The sequence below is a fragment of the Hipposideros armiger genome, unplaced genomic scaffold (genome assembly GCF_001890085.2).
Source record: "Hipposideros armiger isolate ML-2016 unplaced genomic scaffold, ASM189008v1 scaffold_11, whole genome shotgun sequence".
Classification (NCBI taxonomy): Eukaryota; Metazoa; Chordata; class Mammalia; order Chiroptera; family Hipposideridae; genus Hipposideros; species Hipposideros armiger.
Window position 1 is genome coordinate 322,415 of NW_017731361.1, and position 21,793 is coordinate 344,207.

At 43.9% G+C, this 21,793-nt stretch overlaps 1 protein-coding gene across 2 annotated transcripts in view; it reads right to left on the bottom strand.

The window, feature by feature from the left end:
* The window catches only part of SPOCK1 (SPARC (osteonectin), cwcv and kazal like domains proteoglycan 1), a 511,698-nt gene that overhangs the window by 312,113 nt on the left and 177,792 nt on the right, over positions 1–21,793 (bottom strand). The window lies entirely within an intron of this gene.

The following is a 21,793-nucleotide window of genomic DNA, read 5'->3' on the forward strand; positions in this document are numbered from 1 at the left end:
TGGCACACAGCAGGTTTGCCACAAACCCTTGTTGAGATCTGTACCCAGCCCTGCGGCAACTGCATTTCCTCTTAGGCGTCCCGACACTCTGGCTTCCACAGCCTTCTAGAAGGCTCTCAACGGGCAGGCACGTGCTTTGCCAAGTTCAGCCGTTTTAAGTGTGCCTGGGGAGATGTAAGCCACGCTGTGCAGGGCTAGGGGACAGGAAGTGCAGAATGTGAGGGACAGTCAGGAATAGGATTTTTATTGTGGCAGGAAATTAGGAACATCCCCCCAGAAGGCACTGTGGCGAGGTCTGTGCCATTGGGATCCGGCTGAGCTGAGGAGGGAATTAACTCCCACCCTGACCGGTGAGCGGGCAGGTTATCTTGGTTCATTCACCAAGGAGCAAAACCCACATGCTGCCCTGGGCCAGTGATCCATTCACTGCACGAATGCCACCAGGATAGCCGCTCTCTGGAGAGGAGGGGAGAGACGCTGACCAGGCTCTACCATGACTGGCTGTGTGACCGGAACAAGTGACCTAACCCGTCTGTGCCTCAGCTTCCTCAACTGCCAGTGAGGACCAGGATTTTATCTAGCTCATGGTTGTGGGGGAGACTACTCGTTTCCTGGGGCTGCTGTAACAATACCACAAACCAGATGGCTTGAAACAACAGAGTTATTATCTCACATTTTGAGAGGCTAGACGTCCAAAATCAAGGTGTCAGCAGAGCCATGCTCCCCCTGAAGCCTGTGGAGGAGGGTCCTTCCTGGCCTCTCCTGGGGTTTGCCGGAAATCCTGGCATTCTGTGGGTTGTGGCTACAGCGCTTCAACCTCAGCCTCTGCAGTCACACAGCGTTCTCCCCTCCTGTGTCTGTGTTTTTGTGTCTCTTCTATTCTTATAAGAACACCAGTCACACTGGATTAGGGTCCACTCTAATGACCTCGTCTTAACTTGACTACATTTGCAAAAACACTGTTTGTGAATGAGGTCACACTCATAGGGACCAAGGGCTAGGACTTCAACAGATCTTTCCAGAGGCCACAATTCAACACATAACCGGGAGATTCACCGAGATGAGGCTGGAGAAGCTCTTGGCAAAGTACCAGGCCACAGGAAGTGCTCAGCGAACGTCAGCAGCTCCAGTAACTGTTATTCGTGACATGGACAGTTTCTAGATGGCCGCTGTCATCATCCACTCTACTCCACCCCGTCATCTGCGCGGCTTCCTGACTGCCTAACTAAGACCTTCACCGTAAAAACAGGGCTCTTCCCGTTAGGCTGCTCCCAGTCCTAGCACCTTCGCGCCCAGTTCAAATCCAACTGCTCCATGAAAATGTCAGTCAAGGCAGCCCAAGAGACCTAGAGTTCCCCTGGACTCAAGACAGGTGTGCTATGACGGTAAGAAGCCTCAGGGACCACCCCCCCCCAAACACGCCCCTTCCCAGGCCTTGGGCCAGGCCTAGCAATGTGCTCACATGGACATGCATTTGCATAAAATGTACAAAAGTAAGATCTTTTAGCCACCATCAGTGAAGACCTCTGTTTCCTTGCAAGCCACGTCCACCTCTGTCACAGTCCACCTTGCTCCAACTAGCACTGGAATCCAGCTAAGAGGAGTCGGCAGAGATGTACACAGGGAGGAGTCACTGGGATGCATTTTGTCATTGGGAGCACGTCTGTGGACAGGTAAAAGTATGGCCAGCCATCATGGTGTGAGGGTGGCTTTCAGGAATGTTCCCATTCACGCGGTGCCATGGTAACACATAAGAACGGGGCCAGAAGTCACGTCAAGACAGAAACATGCCCGGCAGTGCGCAGCACTGGAAGTACGTGCGTGGAGATGACACAGGACCCGAGACAGACCCCAGGCCGTGGAACAAGCCGCCGGCCATCAGGCGCATAAAATGGTGCTTGTTAATGCCTGTTCAAAATGGAAGTTCTCTCCCAGTAGGAGCAACCATGAGAATGCAGCAGACACAGTAATAAATGTACATGTAATAAATGCTTCTCTCCTTTATTGCTTGGTGGAAGTCACGTGACCTAGAATTAATTAGACTCCCTGCGCTTGAGGGGTACAACGTTACAAAGAGTGAGTAAAGCACATCTGGGTGAGAAGTCGGGTGCTTTGTTCATCCGATCATCAAAAATAAAAAGCAAATTTCATCAGCCATGCTAGAGGGAAGACGGAATTATCTTTCTAATCTCTCTGTAGAAAAATCTTACAAAATTAATGTCATATAAAGAGACAACCAACGAGCATACAGCAAAAAACATACAAAGGGAAATTTACTATAGTGGTGTCGGGTAGTTCATTTACAATCTAAGTCAGTTCTTTTCTGGACTGGGTCATGTTTGTCCCATGTGTCAGCTTTTTAAAATTTGTAATTTTATAATGATTAATCTTCTCAGCCTAAACAACCAATCATTTTACTCCGAAATTTGTGTGTATAATTTCGTATTCTTTTTCATGATGAGGGCCCCTGCACTGTAGAAGCTCCAGGCACCCCAAAACCTGGCTCCACCCATGCTTGGACTACTGGGGATCTCCGAGTTTATTCTCTCTGGAAAACTGAGTAGGCTTGGAATGCACTGTGCACACAAAGTCCTCGGACAGGACCCCTCAGGCATCAAGATAGGCCCCATCCTTATCTGGCTCCATCACTTGGTGGTTATCTACCCCTTTGAGCATCAAACTTCTTGGCTGTAAAACAGGGATCGTTTAAATGGCAATATGGGTACTCAGTCCCAAGTAAATATTTGGTGCTTTTCCCAAGTACTGTGTGCTAGGAGGGAGAGATACAGTCACAAGCAAAACCAACGTAAGGCGTGGTCCTCGTTGTCACAAGGCATACAGACTGCAGGGAAGCAGGCCTTGGCTGATGCAATGGTGCGTTCACTTAACCTCTGCCTCTGAAATCTTCTAACAGCCAAACACATCCATTCACACAAACCTCGACACTACACTTTTAATATGCATCTGTTTTCCTCCAGAAGCTAGTCTGCTCTCAGCTGGGGAAAACAAGCACACTCTGTACCGCCATACAATATGGAGTCGATTCTGCTCCACAGTGGGTTTCTCTGCTGTGGCTTCTCTTTCCACCATGGAGTCCATGTTCTGGTCAACAGTTTTCACTCGTGGTGGGTTACACCCATAATGGTTGGCAAAAGATGTGTACCAAAGGAAAAACCTGGCACGTGATGATAAAATGCAACTTTTACAGACAAAAAACTTCCAGGATACAAGGAGCAAAGACGGGTGGACCTTTTGAGGTTAGTGACTACCTTGGTGACTAGGGAGGACATCATAAAAACTGCTTCAGCCTGGATGGACTAGCCCACCACGGTCAGAAACGGGGAGCAGAGTGAGTGCAGCAGCTGGACGCCTGGCACAACCTCACGAGACTGCACCGAAGGCTGACTGCAGCATCGGAAGATTAGAACACGGTGCTCCGGCGCCCAGGGACCATGACCTTGCAGGGTGCTGATTCAGTGAGCGCATTCATCTCCAGGAACACATCCTGCACTAACCGAGGTACGCACTTATATAATGACAGAATGAGGTTAAGTGTTACGAAGAAATGGAACGCAGCTCTATGAGCAATGAAGATTAAAATGATAATACATAAAGTGCTGAGCACAGTGCCCAGCGGTTAGTAAATGCTCAACAAACAGCACCTGTTAGCATTCTTCCTATCCCCCTGCTGAACTGTACAACCAAGCAGGGTGAATGGCCTACGGTTCTTCGGACCCCCAACGGGACCTCCCCAGTGTGGGGCATACAACTATGCTAAAAAGATAGCACTTGACTAATTCTACCACGTTTTTTCAGGCACACAAAACACCTTTGGACTAAGTTGCCCAATTCCCATCCGTGCCAGTCATTTGCCTGTTGCTCTCAGAACAACGCCTTGCTCTTCCTCGACTCTCTATCAGAGGGAAAGACATTTCTCAACTCTGTGACCTCTGGCTGCAGCAAGGCCTTTAGTCCAACATGGGGCGCAGGTGGGACTGGCGGGCTGGGAACAGGAAGAGGCCAGGGTGTTTCTCCCCATCTCTCCCTCCCTGCTGCCAGTGGCATCCCAATGTCTCCTGCATGACCAGCTCTTGTGGACAGTCACCCCTGGGTCCCAGCTTGGGCAGGGGCGGCCCTCACCATGGTCCCCAGCCCAGGAGTGGAGCAATTTCCCACTCTTCTCACCTCTTCCATCACCTGGGTAACCATCTCTCTATGAAATTTTCTCCACTGAAAACACCTCAAGTGCTTTCTGTTTTCCTGACTCCACACTGACCAAAACACCACCTGAAGAAGAATTGTTACACAACCATTTGATGGAGCACTCAGCAGCCATTAGAAACAATGGTACGTATCTAAATGTACTGACATATAAAGATGACTGAGGGCTGTGGTTATGAGAACGAGGAGGCTGTGAAAAAGTATTCTACTCGAAGACAGACAGACAGTGAGATGTATGTTCATATATACACTAAAAAAAAGACTAGACTCATATATTAAATCTTGACTAGTTGTCTCCAGGTGGTGAGATTATACTTTTTTTTATTTTTTTCCTTCTTTGTGCTTTTCTGAGGAGTTTGATTCTTTTGTAATAAGTATGAATTACTTTTATATCAGAACACCAAAAAAGTCAATTCCAGTTTGGGGAAAAATGTCATCTAAAAGGAGATCAATCTTCCAGAAGCGGTGAAGAAGGATCCCCTAGTCCAGCAGCATCCAGCTGTCACCTCGGCATAACTCAGAGACTCGGAACGGAGGCGGCTTTCCAACCTGGTTCCTGGCAGGAGGAGCAGGGGGAACAGGGAGCCCCCAGGAGGACGGTGTGGGCGACGAGAAAGGATGCCCAGGGTGACAGGCACCATGCGCCCCTCTGCAGGCCCCTCCCGGTCACACCAGGCTGGTCTGGAGGACTTTAGTCTCCTCAACCACGTCTCCATCACCTGCCTCCAGCTAGGAACCAAATCAAACATGTCCCCCTCCAGAAGCCTTTTTCCCACCCTTCTCAGCCAATTGCCATTTTTCCTAAGTGCGTCTGCTCCTTTTCTTCTCGGCACACGCAGAGAGCACAACGTACGTGTCTGATAAATGCACTGATCCTCTACCATGGGTCGAGCATGCTGTGGCATGATTCCCACGGAATGTCACTATTTGTTTATAAAAGCCCAAACCTGAGTACAAATCCCGGTTCTGCCATTTAAAATTTGTGTCCTCAAGCAGATTACTTTTCTTCACTGAATTGTGAGTTAAGGCTATTGACACTTATCCAAAAGGATTATTATGAAGATCAAATAAGAAACTCAGGCAAAATATTTAGTATCATGCCTGTCAAATAGGAGGGACGCAGACAGGGGGGACTCCCCACTCTTCCTCAGTCCAGCCTTCAGTTGAGGGGTTCACACATTGAAGGCACCCTATAAACAGTTGATTTTCAATGTCCCTTTTTACACATGGATGTCGCTAACCTAGTCATCAAGGAACCTTCACCTGAAAATGCCTGCCTCGTTGCACAGTAACCGCAGAGGCACAAAAGCCTAGAAAGACCATACACTTTGGAGCCATAGTCCTGGGTTTTGAATCCACGTTGCACCACTCACTAGCTGTGTGCCTCAGGTAAGTTACTCAACCTCTCTGAGCCAATTCTGTACAATGGAGATGACATGACCTTCCTTAAAGCATTCTTAGCAGGATTAAATGAGAAAAATGTATAGAAAGCGCTTAACACAGCTCCTGGCTTGGGAGGGCTCCACAGATAGGCACTTTCCCACCCCCCACTCTCCTCCCCCACCCCCATTGAAATGAACCACACCAAGTCTTTTCCCAGCTCAGGAAAAAAAGCAAGCAAACCTCACTGCAATTATAAACACTACAGCTTAATGGCACCCAGGTGGAACCACGCTAGTGTCATCTTCATTTAAGAATTTTATATTGTCTACTGATTTATTAGCCATAAGAAGCAATTCCCCAGGGGAGATTACAGTTGAAATAATTGTTTTGAAGAAAATAGGGTGGAACAACACGCCAGAATCATTCATCATCAAAACAGTAACATACATTTGATAGGCTGGCCTCCGCAGAGCTTCCTTTCTGTGACGAAAGGGGAATTTGTACAGAAATCTATAGCTATGTCATCCATCCAGCCACTCATCAGCGCTCCCCCATCCCTGCCCTGCTCCACTCCACGGCAGGAGGAGTCTGTGCCAGAGAATGGCAGTTCGGATGAAGGATGGGGCCCCATCATTAATCACTGCAAAGCGCCAAGAGTTTAATGGATTTATTAATGAATTAATAATTTAGCGAACATTTATAGGCTATTTTCTACTGAGTAATGTCCATGAAATACTCCCAAAGCAACCCAAGAAATGAGAGGGTGTGACACTGAACATGAGAAAAAGCAACCTTCCCCACAATGTTAAAATCAAGATGGCGCTGATTAGAAGGTAACAGGATTGTTCTGTTCCCAACACAGGTGCTCCTCACGACAGGACAGGCCTCAGGAACCCTCCTCTCATCCAAGAGCGAACCTCCTACGTGCTGATCTAAAAATCTACGTTGTTTTCATCTTAAGAGGCACATGTTTCAAAGTGGGCACTAATCTATCAGGCCACAAGACAGAGCCTTTGGTTTTAAACAAACATAGCTAGTCCAAAAGGGATAAAATCAAAGTTCTTTCTTTTTCCCATGTGCTTCAGAATGGCATGGTTTTATTGTAACCAGAAGTAAAATACTGATTTCAGAAAAAGATAGCCGACCACTTTGGAAGCACTTACTACATGCTAAGCACCACCCTAGATTCTTTTTGAGGGGTGTGGGGGAGAGGTGGAGGGTGACTCCAAATAGATGTCTATTCCTGAGCGCCAGCTAATGAATGGTTTTCAAGCCAGGCTATATATTAAAACCACCTGGAGAGTATTAAAAAATGCTGATGTCTTAGATTTTTTACAAAGGATGTTCTCATGTGGTAATTACAACCATCCTGTAGAACAGATAAGGTTATTCCCACTCTGCAAATCTGTAAGCCTAAGTAATTTATCCAACATACTTTGAAGTAAGTTCAGAGTATCTACTCCTTTCTTCTTTTCCTCAAGTCTAATCTTTACATACACACACAGACTTTTATTGCCTTTTCCACCTATTATTTGAGAAATATCACATGTATACTAAAAATAACAAATATATAAAAATGAGAAAAAATAATTACCTGTGAACCAAACTCCAAGAAGAACCACTGGTTCACATTTTGATATGTGCCTTGTCAGTTTTCTGTCCTGTTTTTTTTTTTTTCAATTACAAGAAAATAGGATAATTCTGCACCCACTTTTTTGGAACCTGCTTTTCATACTTAATAAAGCATGAACTTTTCCCCATGTCATTAAATATTCTACAGCATCATTTTTCATGGCTGCCTCGCACTGCAAGGTAGGCCTGTGCCCTAATTTACTTAGCTTATCTGCACTAATTAGGTGTTACCGTCTGACAAAAGTTAGTCTTTCACTTCTATACCCAAACCAGAAAAAGCAGGTGCTTGTAGTTAAAAATGCAGAGCCCTGAAATTCACTACTTGACATGTAGCTGCATTAATACCCCAATTCTTTGGGGGTACTTCTTTTTCAAAGGGATCCTAGTCACATCTCATTTCCAAAAAATGCGTGGAAATCCCCCTGGGATGTGGCTCAATATTCAAAGTTGGCTCCCTTCAATCTCTCATGGCAGGACTGCTCTGCGAGTTCATGACCCTGGCTTTTGGCAGAGTTGTGAGGTGGCCAGAAAGGAATGTCGCAGGCTCCAGAGACCAGGTTCTGTTCCCAGCTCTGCTCTGATTTGCTGGTGACCTCAAAAGTCACGTGTCCACTCGGTTTCATCCTTCCGACACTCAAATGAGAGCATCACTCCTCAGCCAGAGAATGCCTCCTGCAGGAGCGTTTGAGAATAAAAGACAAATTGCTGAGCCCTTCAGGAAAACCACACTATAGACATTCACCACACCAGTGAGGAAGGAGCAAGATATTTGTTGTTGTTTTCTTTTCCTTAATCCAGATTCAGAAACTGTGTTGTAAAACAGACTACACCAAGCAGTGCCAGCACAGGAGCTGCACCCAGTGGGGCTGCAGGGTGGTTCCAGTGGAAACTGGCTCTTTCAAAAGCGGCACAGCCCAGGCTCCTGGCAGCCCAAGAAGGTACAGGAAATAGTGAAGTCGCCCGCTGGGGCTCAAAGTCTTGAGGATCTGAGAACAAATGCTTTCTTTGTTCCCAAATCCAACTCCATCTCTCTTTCCCATCCCCATCTGGTAACTATTTCAACAGGAGAGTCATCTATGGTAGGAGGCCTTCTTTGAGGAATAAATACCCTGCAGGACAAATTCCCACGTGAGTGGATGTGAAAGGCAGAGCAAACCCCCAGACAACAGTCCACCTGGCCAGGCCTGTTTTTCCACTGTCCACTAGACGTAAATCCTAGTGCAGAGCACCCTGGGTTACTGTCCTCCCCTTGAAGCATCTTAGATTAAGAGCAAAGTTTGACCCAACAAAGGACATGGTTCTACCTACATGGGGTGACACAAGGCTGAGCCTAAGTACCCTGGACCAAAATGTGTCCTGCCTGCCGTCCATTCTCAACAGTACCTCAAAGTCCAGTTAGAGTCTCTCCTGAGAACACAGAGGGAACGTGTGAGTTTTAACAAGTGTGAGGTGTCATGCTTTTAGGTAATTGAAAGGGTAACGCATAAACTAGTCCCTAACTGCTTAACTAGTTAGTTCAATTAGCCCATTGGTAGGACACTACCATCGTTTCACTGGAAGCAGGGATGAGGTAGGGCAACACCCGAGGTAGGCTTTGGCAGCAGGATGAGGAAGAGATAAAGAGCAGAGCCTAGCATGGCATCTTGCTGCACAATCTGGTGCCTCACCTGCTGCAAGAGGTAGCCTCTGGAAATAATGAGCTAGCAGGCTGGGTACCTGGGTCACCCAACCCATGGAAGGGACTCCAACAACCTCAGAAGGAGAAGCCCAGGCTCCAGGGTCCCCTTCCTTCTGTCCCCTCCAAATGAACCTGAGTTCATTCCTCTAAGCTCCCAGAACACCTTGTCACCTTGCATATACATTGACGCTCTGGAAAAGAATTGTTCAAGTCTATCGCAGCTACGGTCCACCCCTTGGCCAGGCACCCACCCTGCCCTATGGGCTGCTGCCTGCAGTTCTCCCCGAGTTCCCTGGACCGAGGGGCTATGTTCATGTGGAACATGGAAAGGAACGGTATCCCTGGCTATTCCAATCATCTACTGCGGGGCTCACAGGCTCCACATCCTGGGGAAAATGAAGAGCCCCTCTGCAAATGTCTCTGATGGAAGACGCAGCAGCAAAATTCACAGAAGCTCCCCACGGGGAGGTATGGAGCTGGCGTTCTGTCCTGGATGGATCCTGCCCCACTCCACCTGCAGACATCCAGCCTTTCTCTAGGAGGGAGTTCCTGGTCCCACCATCATCTCAATTCAGTCTGGCCTCCAGCTCTGAGCCCCGCCCCTCAGGCTTCTCTGCCCTAGGACTTGATCCTTTGGCTCCTGTTTCTGCTTTTCTCCTCAGCCCCTCCATAGCCTGCCTCTCTGCTCCCCAATAGCCTTTGCTACCTCATTTCCTCTAAGTGGTTTGTTTCACTTGCAAGGCACCCAGTCGTGTCACTGCTCAGAGGTGACTAGGACAAGGAAACATCATTCCCTCACAGGATACTGGGATAATCCTAACTTCCATGATACACCTCAAAGAACTCCAAAATCTAGCCTCACCAACACTCGCACCTTTGCATGAAGCAACCCCACCAGCCTCTCAGGGCTTGATTTAAAACTGACACACAGTACATAAGAAGACAGGACTTGTCTGCCATCTGACAAATCTGCCTTCAAATCCCAGCTCTGCCCCTCATGACCTCTCTAAGCCTCACCTTCCTCACCTGTACAATGGGAATAATAACAGCTACTTTGGGAATTTTTAGAAATTAGAAGTGTCACATATAAAGTACCCAGCACAGAGCCGGCCGCATGGTGTGTTGGTTGAGTTGGCTTGGGATGCCAGCTCTGAGCAGCAGGGCCCAGGTTCGGATCCCACATGAGGGCCAGTGACACTGCGCCCACTACAGCTAAGATGGTGAACAACAGCTCGACCTGGAGATGGGCTGCCGTGAGTTGCCGGCGACGGCATAGGCTGCAGCCCCTGCGGCAGTGGGTGCCATGGGCTACCTTGTGTAGCCAGTAGCCAGCGTGAGCGGCCAGCAGCCGCCGTGAGCAGCTGTCCAGAAGCCGGAGGCCGATCTGCCTCACCCGGGAAGAGCGCAATGATGTTGCCAACTTGGGCCAGTGAAGCAACGTCCTCCACAACTAGACTGAATAACAAAAGGACAGCAACTTGTCTGTTCCCCTTCCCTGATTCCCCAACGCTGTTCCCCTCCTCCAATTCCCCAATAAAATCTTTAAAATAAATAAAAAATAAAGTACCCAGCACAATGCCTGGAACACACACACTGTTCTCTATGAAAGGCAGTTAGGATTAATCTTTGTCACAGGTCTGCTGTGAATCCCCAGACAGCATTCCTGGCTATTGATTTAGAGCCTGGCTCTCTGTAAAGGGACACAGGGGGCCCTGTCATGCCTAAGTTTTCAGGGCACATGGATGACATTTTCCATTTCCTCTTTACTCCCCAGCCCCATCTCCTCCTGAGCTCAGCACCAGGCAGGTGTTCCATAAATGAGGCTCACAGGACACCCCCAGCCGGTTCCACATCTTTACTTGGCTTTAGTGAAGTCAGCACATTCAAAGCTACCTGTCTACCCACACATACTGGCTCGGTCTCAATACCCAGCAAAACAGAGTTGTCTTCAGGAACATTTGGGGAAGTTACTGTATGTATCAAACCCAGCTCTTTGCAAAATCCCTTAGCTGCTCTAAAATCAGAGGCCTCCTCTGCCAACTCCACCAGGCCCCTGCTCTCCTCTGCAGGAGATTATCAACGCCTACATGCAGATCTAGGAAGAACATAAAATCGGGAAAGCTAGAGCTGGAGCTAAGTCAATGGGCAGTTTCACTGTCCCCACTAAAATTCCATCTGCCTCCACTAGGAAGCCTTCCAGGATCCATGCTGGGCAGAGTCTGATGCTAATCCTCAATGCCCCGCCCCCAGTTCATATTCCGTGGGTCCGTCATTCCCATGAGGCTGTGAGCTGTGAGCCGTCTTCAACACCCCATCAAGTATGCTTTGGGGTACAGAACAGATGCTCAGCAAACTTTTATGGAATGATCTTTGCCCTGTGAGGCTCTCCACCCCCACCGGCATTTTGTACATGAGGAAGCAGAAACTGATAGAGTCTGAGCACTTAACCTAGGATCCCCTCTGCTTTACACAGGAGGACACATACACTTTCATGCTGGGACGCATGCCACCAGAGCACACCAGATGGTCTCGCACTGCACTGACAGCCTGAGGCTCTCACAAACACAACTACAAGACCAATTTATCTTGTTTTATGATTATTGGGTTGCCAGAAAAGTCATGACGTATTTTTTTCTATGTTTTTCATTGCAAAAATGCATCATGACTTTTCCGACAACCAATATTTGCCTTCTAGACGGTAAGCTCTCGGAGGCCAGGCAGTGTCTCCTCTCACTGTGCCCAGCACTAGCGGGGTGGCTCGGGGACATTCCTGTAACGGTTTCGCTACAAGAATGTAGATAGCGCACCTGTCCCTTTGTGCCCCCACATCCTTGGAGCATCTGGATAAAACTCAGGTTCTGATTCTGGGGGGCTGGGCTGGAGCCTGAGCATCCATCGTCTTATAAACTCCCAGTGACATCAAGGCTGCTGGGAAGCAGACCGCCTTCTGAGAGGCGAGCCTGTGGTCCTGGAAGGCTCAGCAAGCGAGAGCCAATCTTCTTCAAAAAAAGAACTTCAGTTTTTCATTCCTGGGCATTTGGGGTTGTCCTTTCTGTCAAAGACAAGGCCTCCCTCCTGGTCCTTGATATCATGAAAATTCAGAATAACGCTTCAGTCCTCCAGAGTACACTGCAGGTTTACTCCCTTCTCTGCTCACGCCCAGGCCCATGGCCAGGACCAGGACTCTCACAGCTCGTTACCACCAGCCTGGCCACGGCGACAGGGGCATTAGCAGATGCCTCTGCTTTGAAATCCTGGAATTTAGAACCAAGCTTTGTTCAAACTACATCTTTTTTTTCCCCCTGCAGGTTTCATCTCTCACTCTTCTGCCCTCTGAATATTTCATTCATCCCCAGGTCAGAGTCTTAAATTGCAGGAAACCAGAATCCTGCAGATTAGCCTAATTCACAACATGTCATTTTTCTCATTTAACAATCAGAATAGCATGGTTTTTGTGGTCAGCGTGGGCCTGCCGTGTGCCCTCTGGAGAACAAATCTACCTGCCTTCGGAGGAGGTCCATTCACGAGCCAGGGCCCCCACGGTATCATGCAAAAAGGTGACACTCTGGAGCCTTCTGAGGGTTACTCTTTTTTCCAAACTGATAATGGCTTTCAATGGTCACTCAGCCAGGAAGACCAAGCAGCCCGCTTTTTTCAGAGGCCACTGGGTATAACATGACCGCTCCCTCACTGTACTCCATGGCTGAGGCAAAGGGACATCTCTGTTGGCAGAGTTGAGTGTTGATGTCCTACGGAGTCCCTGGTCACCAACCGCCAGCCTAGTCTCCCTCCCCAGCTTTCACTATAACTAGATCAACTCAAAGCGCTTTGTAAAGAATGTTAAAATGGGAAGCAGAAAGGGCCTTTGTCCCTAGCCCCTACAATGAAACTGCTGGAGCCCTTTACACCCTTATCCCTCTTATCTCATGGCCATAGGATGAAATCAGCAAGAAGGCATGGTCTCCGACCTTCAGGGGCTCCGAGGATTCATTCCAGGCCTCCCCTGTTGCTGCTTTGCTGCAGTGCAGGATACTCAGAAGAATGTGGGCTTCGGCCTATCCACAATGGGTGTGTTTCAAAAATGAATGGAGGGTGGTGTCATAAAAGTCAGGTGAGAATGTTTTATATATATATATATATATATATATATATATATATATATATATATATATATATATAGTGGTGTGATCAAAACTTCAGCAGAGTCAAACTGTCCTTGTCAAAAGAACATCTTTGAGGGGCTGGCCGGGTGGCTTAGTTGGTTAGAGCGCAAGCTCTGAGCAACAGGGTTGCCGGTTCGATTCCCACATGGGCCAGTGAGCTGCGACCTAGCTGAGCTGCCACTGAGCTGCCAATGGTAAGCTGGATGACTCAGGTGGTGAGATCACATGCTCTTAACAACAAGGTTGCCGGTTTGACTCCCGCATAGGATGGTGGGCTGTGCCCCCCTCCCACAACTAGATTAAAAGCGGCAACTGAACTTAGAACTGAGCTGCGCCCTCCACAACTAAGATTGAAAGACAACAACTTGACTTGGAGATGATGGGTCCTAGAATAAAACAATGTTCTCCTTCCTCAATTCCCCAACACTGTTCCCTTCCCCAATTCCCCAATGAAATCTTAAAAAGAGCATCTTCAAAACATCCTGTTTTAGGAAGTGAAGAGGCTCTCAGTTCAGAAGGTACCATTCTTCACCGCATCGGGCAAACCAACCCTACAAGTCAGCAGGTTGGAGAAATAAAAATTCCTGCAGCGGCCACCTTCCTTCCTCCAGAGTGTGAAGCATTTATGACAAAAGAGGTAATTCACCAAGCCATAATCTGCAAATGAAACCAAGGTCCAATAGGCCTATTTTCTCCTCTTTTACTCCATCTGATGAAAACGGCTTCTAAGATCTGCATAGCTATAATTTGCCCCTCCCACTCCACAGTTTATATTTTTCTTTCTCTGGCAGACACTTTATTTTTGTTGAGTTGTACCAAGTTTTGTTTTTTTTATAGCTCACCAGAACCTAGGGTAGCAAATACTTTTCATTTGATGATTTTAAAAGTCTCATTAATTTTTCAAGCCATGCCACACACACAGGCACAAACGTATTCACCAGACATTCACAGCCAGGGAAGGTTAATAGTCATTTAATGTAACTGCAAACGGTACAAGCAATCTTCCTGTCCCACTGCATCTTCAAAGACCACATAAATATGGAATCTATTCCTCTCTTTTTCTATCATAACATTCCACTGGAGTGATGCTGATGAGCTGTCCCCTTGCTGCATAGTACCTGATGGATAGACACTGGGTTTGAGGGAGGAGGATTTCTGCAGCCATCCATAAACCTAGCTCATTTAAATTGCTAGCTGTCAACTAACTGAGAAGAAAGAAAAAGCTGTCTTTAAATAATAAAAAAGGTATTGCTGTATTGTCTAGCATGTCAAGTAGAATTCCTATTTCCAGGCAGCAACAGTGTGGGGCCACCTGATTGTCATGAGGGGCTTGGTCCTCTCAGCTCGCTCTCCTGGGAAGCGCTCGCAGTGCCTTGAGAAAAGGTATGAGTGCTCAAGGTGGTTCTTCCTATAATTAGGTTTCTGGCGAGCGGCGAACCAGATAATTGTTTAGATGGCCAAGTGGATATGAAGTGGGAAAAGAAACAGACTCAGGATGTCACTAAGAAAACCACCCTGACGAAAAAGGAATTGAAAGATGAAACCAACATTGCCTATTGTTGAATTTCCCCTCGGGTACAAGGAGAGTGCTTAAGAGGAAAGCTAGAGCTCTAAAAACCAGAGGACTCTGAAAACCAGAACATGCTTGAGAAAGCACACAGTAGGCCCATTTTGGACACTTTACTTGGTCTAGAAATTGTTTCCTCAACCCAGGACATGCTGCCAAGGGCAGAGACACTCACTACTGTGGGTCTGCTGACCGGTCCACCTGCTTCTCTGCAGGAAATAAAAACTTCATCCATTGACAGACTTGCTCAATCACATAGCAGGCTTCATGGACACCATTCTGCCCAGGGCATACAATTCACATTTTAGCCCCTCAAATTTGCCAACCAAGGCGGTTGTAAGCGAAAAAACATAATAAGTCACTTTCTCCACTTCAGCAGTTCAAGTTTCTCCAATCTCTGCCTCAGAAAATAAGAAGTGCACTCAGACAAATTCCAAGGCTGTATATCACAAATGTTATAGAGCCTGTTTGAGACATCATGAAAACCAACCAGCTGAATGTTAAGTGGCATCTCCCCAGAGAACCGAGGATTCATGGATTCCCCGGGCAACTGCATTTGGAAGAAAATCTCTCTGTAAAGAAAAACCCAGAGAGAGAGTTCAGTGATTGAGCTTTCCTTTGGCCTTTAATTGATTTGCAAGCAACACTCTATGGCTAGAATGAGATGAAACTCCTATTAATTTAACATCATTCGTTACCCCTTTCTTTCAAGCAATACATTTTCCCAATATGTTTATTGCTAATTATAAGTAAATTGACATCCCTTGTACAGAAAGTCTTTTTTAAAACTTGCAAAATGGTTTCTTGGACAGCATCAATTACAAAACTAGCTCTGACGCCTCCAGAGTGACGCTGGGTTACAATTTTAGGAAATGCCAGAAAACCATACTTTGTGTTTAAGTGATACCAGCAAGATGGCAAAACAGGAAGCCCCAGACGTCATTTCCCCACAGAAATGCCAACTTAACTATATACATCCAAAAAGCCTTTATAAGAGCTCCAGAAATCAACTAGAAAGTTGCAGTACCCCAGGCAAGCTCAAATCCAAGAATATCCGCATTGCAACAGGTAAGATAAGTCATTTCATTTCAACTATGTCAGGCCCTCCCCTCAACCTGACACTGCTCACAATTAGGAGGAAAAGCCCAACTTGTGGATTCTCCCACAGGAGGGAAAAAAGGAGAGTAGAATATACATCAATGCTCTGGCTTTTCAGGGGGCTACCCAAGGGAGTGATTTCTGTCTCATCTGATTCAGAGCACTGATGGGGAACAGCATACCTTGGATGCCTGGGGGCTGCAGAGAACTAAAAAGAGTTCAGCAGCTTATGGCAACACCAGAGAACTTGTAATGCTACAAACAGAAACCAACACAACTCACTGCAATTGGGAGAAAGTGCCCAGCTGTGTCTTCTCCCTTGGGAAAAAAAAAGAGAGAACAGTGAAATATGCATTAAATATTCCAACTTTTTGGAGGGCTGCCTAAGGGACTGCTTTCCATCTCATATGACTCAGAGCACTGACAAAACTGGCATACTTTAGATACATGGGGATCACAGAGAACAAAAGGAACCTCAGTGGCTTCTGGCAGCACTGGAGAACCTGCAGAGCTACAGATAGACACCACAGGAAATCAAGTAACAACAAACTCCCGAAAAAGAAACCGACAAACCTTTCTATGGAGGAAATTATATGCACAATCCCAGGAAAGGCTTGAGAGGCTCCCAGAATCTTTAGCCCCACTAATTAATGATGTTCTTTCCCTGTATGATGCAAGTCTGTAAAAGCTGACAGAAATGTTTGTTTGGCTGTTTTTTGAAACCTGTAGATCCCAATACAAAGTTACAAGGCACACAAAGAAGCAAGGAAACATGGCCCAATCAAAGGACTAAATAAATCTACAGAAACCAACCCTCAATAAACAGGTGTATGAATTACCTGACTAAGAATTCAATATAGCCATCATGAAGGTGCTCAACAAGCTCAAGAAAATGATGCATGAACAAAATGAGAATATCAACAAAGAATTATATAGAACTTTAAGAAGAACCAAATAAAAATTCTGGAGCTTGAAGAACTCAACAAATGAACTGAAAAATATGACTAGAGGGGTTCAGCAGCAGACTTGATCAAGCAGAAGAAAGAATCAAGGAACTCAATGAGAGGTCATTTGAAATTATCTAGTCAGAGGAGCAAAAAGGGAAAAAAATGAAAATAAGTAAAGAAAGCCTAAAGGATTTATGGGATACCACGAATGTGACCAATACAGACATTGTAGGATTCTTAGAAGAAGAAGAGAGAGGGAAATAGGCAGAAAACTTATCTGAAGAAATAATGGCTGAAAACTTCCCAAATCTGAGGAAGGAAATCAGCATCCAGATTAAATAAATCCAACATATCCCAACTAAGTTGAATCCAAAGGAATCCACATTGAAATCAAATTATCATACGTCAGACAAAGCATTTTGAAAATATCAAGAGAAAAGTGCCTCATATACAAGGGAACTACCATGAGACTATCAGTGAATTTCTCCATAGAACCTTGAAGGCTAGAAGGCATTGGGATGATAATTTCAAATGCTAAAAGAAAAAAAAAAAACCTGCCAACCAAGGGTACTATACCCAGCAGAACTGTCCTTTGAAAATATAGGCGAAATAAAGACTTGACCAGACAAAGAAAAGCTGAGGGAGTTTATCACTACTAGACCTGCATTACAAGAAATGCAAAAGGGAGTCCTTCAAGATGAAATGAAAGGATGCTAGACAGCAACACAACAACATATAAAAGTATAAAGCTCACTGGTCAAAGTAAATATATACACAAATACAGAATACTATAACACTGTAATGGTGGTGCTTAAATCACCTTTAATTCTGGTATAGGAGTTAAAGACAATGGTACAAAAATAATGATAAAGTTAATGGAATCACAATATAAAAATTAATTTGTAACAATAATACAAAGTATATTGGGAAGAATAAAAGAATAGAGCTTCTGTATACAGTTGAAGCTGTTATAAGCTCAAAATAGATTGTTGTAATTATGTTTTATTTAAGTCCTATGGTAATCGCAAAGAAAGTATCTATAGAAGATACACAAAAGAAAATGAGAAAGGAATCAAAGATTGTCACTACAAACACAAACACACACACACACACACACACACACACAAGATACAATAAGAGAGAGAAAGAGAGACAATAAAAGCTACAAGACAGGCATAAGACAATTCTTAAAATGGTAACAGTAAGCCTTTCTCTATAAGTAATTATTTTAAATGTAAATGATTAAACTCGCCAATCAAAAGGTGGTGTCTCTAAATGGATTTTTTCTAATCCAACAATATGCTGTCTAAAAAAGTCTCACTTTAGATTTAAGACTGAAAGTGAAAGAATGAAAAAAGATAGTCTATGCAAATGATAATCAAAAGAGAGGTGGGATGATCACACTTAAGATGAAATAGACAGTTAAGTCAAAAGCTGTCACAAGAGACAAAGAAGAACATTATATAATAAAAGGGTCAAGTCACCACATAAATATAACAATTATAAATATATATGCAGCCAACATCAGAGCAATCAAATATATGATGTAAACATTGACAAAATTGAAGGGAGAAATAGCAATGCAATAATAGTAAGAGATTTCATTTCAATACTCCATTTTCAATATGGATAGAACATCCATCCAAAACAAAGATCAATAAGGAAACAGAGGAATAGAACAACACTACAGACCAAATGGCTGTAACAGATATGTAAAGAATATCCCACCCAACAGCAACAGAATATATAATCTTCCAAAAAGTACACAGGATATTCTTGAGGATAGATCACATGTTAGGTCATAAAACAAATCTTAACAAATTTAAGAAGTTTGAAATCATATCAAGTATCTTTTCGAAGACAATGGAATTAAACTAGAAATTAATAGCAGAAAGAAAAATGGAAAATTTAAAAATATGAGAAAAATGTGAAAACATGAGAAAACTAAACAACATACTATTGAACAAATGGGTCAAGATCAAAAGAAAAATTAGAAAATACATTGAGACCAAAAAATACAGTATACCAAAACTTATGGGAAGCGGTACTAAGAGGGAAGTTTATAGTAGCAGATGCCTACATTTAAAAAGAAGAAAGAGCCCAAATAAACAAGCTCACATTACACCTGAAGGAGCTAGAAAAAGAACAAACTAAGCTCAAAGTTAGCAGAAGGAAGGAAGTAATAAGGATTAGAACAGAAATAAACAAAACAGAGAAGAGAAAAACAATTGAAAATAATCAATGAAACCAAGAGCTGGTTTTTTGAAACTATCAACAAACTTGACAAACCTTTAGTTACACTAAGAAAAAGAAGACTCAATTCAGAAATGAACATGGGGGACGTTATTTCTATAATGTTTTATTTCTAAATAAAACTTTCATGTTTAAAATCATTATAGAAATAATGATTTTATAGAAATAAAAAGGATTATGAGAGCATTGTGAACAATGGTATGCCAACAAACTGGATAACAGATGAAATGGACAAATTCCTAGAAACACACAACCTACCAAAACTGAATCAATACAAAAAGAAACAGAAAATCTGGCCAGCCAAGTGGCTCAGTTGGTTAAGAGTTAGCTTAAGAACGCGAGCTCTGAGCAACAGGACTGCCAGTTTGATTCCCACATGGGCCAGTGACGCTGCACCCGAGTTGAGCTGCCACTGACCTGCTGACAGGTGGCGGGATGGCTCAACTGGTGAGAGCACGTGCTCCTAACATCAAGTTTTCTGGTTCAACTCCCGCATGAGATGGTGGCTACGCCCACCTGCAACTAATTGAACACGGCACCTTGAGCTTAGAAGCCACGAGTTCCTGACAGGCAGCTAGATGACGACTGGCACCCTCCACACTAAAACTGAAGAACAACAGCATGGCTGGTCCCCTTCCCCAATTCCCCAACACTGTTCCCCTCCCCCAATTCCAATTTAAAAAAAAGAAAAGAAATAGAAAATCTGAAAAGATCTATGATGAGTAAGAAGATTGAATCAGAAATCAAAAGCTTCCCAAAAAAGAAAAGAATAGGAACAGATGGTCTCACTGAAGAATTCTAAACATTTAAAGAAGAATTAATACCAATCCTTCTCAAACTCTTCCAAAATATTGAAGGGGAACACTTCCAAACTTATTTTATGAGGCCAGCATTACCCTGATACCAAAGTCAAAGAAACTACAAGAAAAGAAAACTACAGGCCAATGTCCCTGATGAACACAGATGCAAACACCCTAAGCAAAATTTCAATCAATGTGACTGAAAGAGTGAAAGATACAACAGTCACATGACCATCTCAATTGATGCAGAAAAAGGATTTGACAAAATTCAACACCCTTTCGTGATAAAACATTCAACAAACTATAGGAAAAGGAACTATAATAGGAAGAGAAAGAAATTATTTCAACATAAGAAATGTACATGAAAAAGAACTACATACCCAACAGTGAAAAAATGAAAGCTCTCCCTCTAAGATAATGAACAAGACAAGAATACCCACCGTCAGCACTTCTATTCAATACATTTCTGGAAGTCAAAGCCAGAGGAATCAGCCAAAAAAAAAAGAGAGAGGAAAAGGAAATAAAAGGGATCCACTATGGAAAAGGAAAAGGAAAATTTTCTATGGTCACAGATGACATGATGACATGATCATATATGCAGTATAGAAAACCTAAAGAGTCCACAACTATTAGAACAAATAAACTAATTCAGCAAAGTAGCAGGATACAAAATCAACATACAACCATCAGTTGCATTTTTATACACCAACAATGAACAATCTGAACAGGAAATTAAGAAAACGACCCCATTTACAAAAGCATCAAAAACAATAAAATACTTAGGAATAAAGTTAACGAAAGAGGTGAGAGACTTGTACACTGAAAAGTACAAAATTAGGAATTTTGAAAGGAATTAAAGATGAGACAAAAAAGTGGAAAGACTGCCTGTGTTCATCAACTCGAAGAATTAAGGTTGTTAAAATGTCGTACTACCCAATGTGATCTACAAATTCAATGCAACCCTGATTAAAATCCCAGTAGAATTTTCTGCAGAAAGATAGAAAATAATTCTAAAATTCAAATGAAACCATGTAGGGCCCCAAATAGCCAAAACAATCTTGAAAAAGAACAAAGCTGGAGGCCTCACACTTCCTGATTCCAAAACATATTACAAAGCTATGATAATCAAAACAGTATGGTACTGGCATAAGCACATATAGACCAACGGGACAGAATGAAGAGCCCAGAAATAAACCCACACCTATTTGGTCAAATGATCTTCAACAAGAGTGTTAAGACTACACAATGGGTAAATAATAATCTCTTCAAGGAATAGTGCTAGAAAAATTAGATATTCAAATGAAAAAAAAATGAAAATGGACCCTTATCTTACACCATACACAAATATCAACTCAAAATGGATTAAAGACTCAAATTAAATCTGAAGCTATAAAACGTCTGAATAAAACAGGGGGAAATCTCATAATATTGGTCTGAGCCATAATTTCTTGGATATCATATCTTGGACAACAAAAGCAAAAATATCAATCTGCGATTGTATCAAACTAAAAAGCTGCTGCACAGGAAAGGAAACAAGAGTGAAACAGCAATCAGAGAATGGAAGAAAATATTTGCAAGCAATATATCTGGTAAGAGGTTAATATCCAAAATATGTAAGGGACTCCTACAACTCAATAGGAAAAAAAAATGAACTTGTTTTTAAAAAATGGGCAAAAAATGGAAAATGGTCATTTTCTCAAAGACATACAAATTGCCAATAAGCACATGAAAAAAAGTTCAACATACTTAATTACTGAGAAAATGCAAATCAAAACTACAATGAGATGTCACCTCACACCTGCTAGGATGGCGATTATCAAAAAAAAAAAAAAACCAGAATAACAAGTCCTGACAAGGATGTGGGGAAACTGGAATCCTAGCGCCCTGTTGATAAGAATGGAAAATGGTTCAGCTGCTATGGAAAACAGTAGGGCTCTTTCTCAAAACAATTAAAATAGAATTGGCATATAATCAAGCAATCCCACTTCTGAGTATTTATCCAAAAGAACTGAAATCAGGATCTCAGAGAGATATTTGCACTCCTCTGTTCA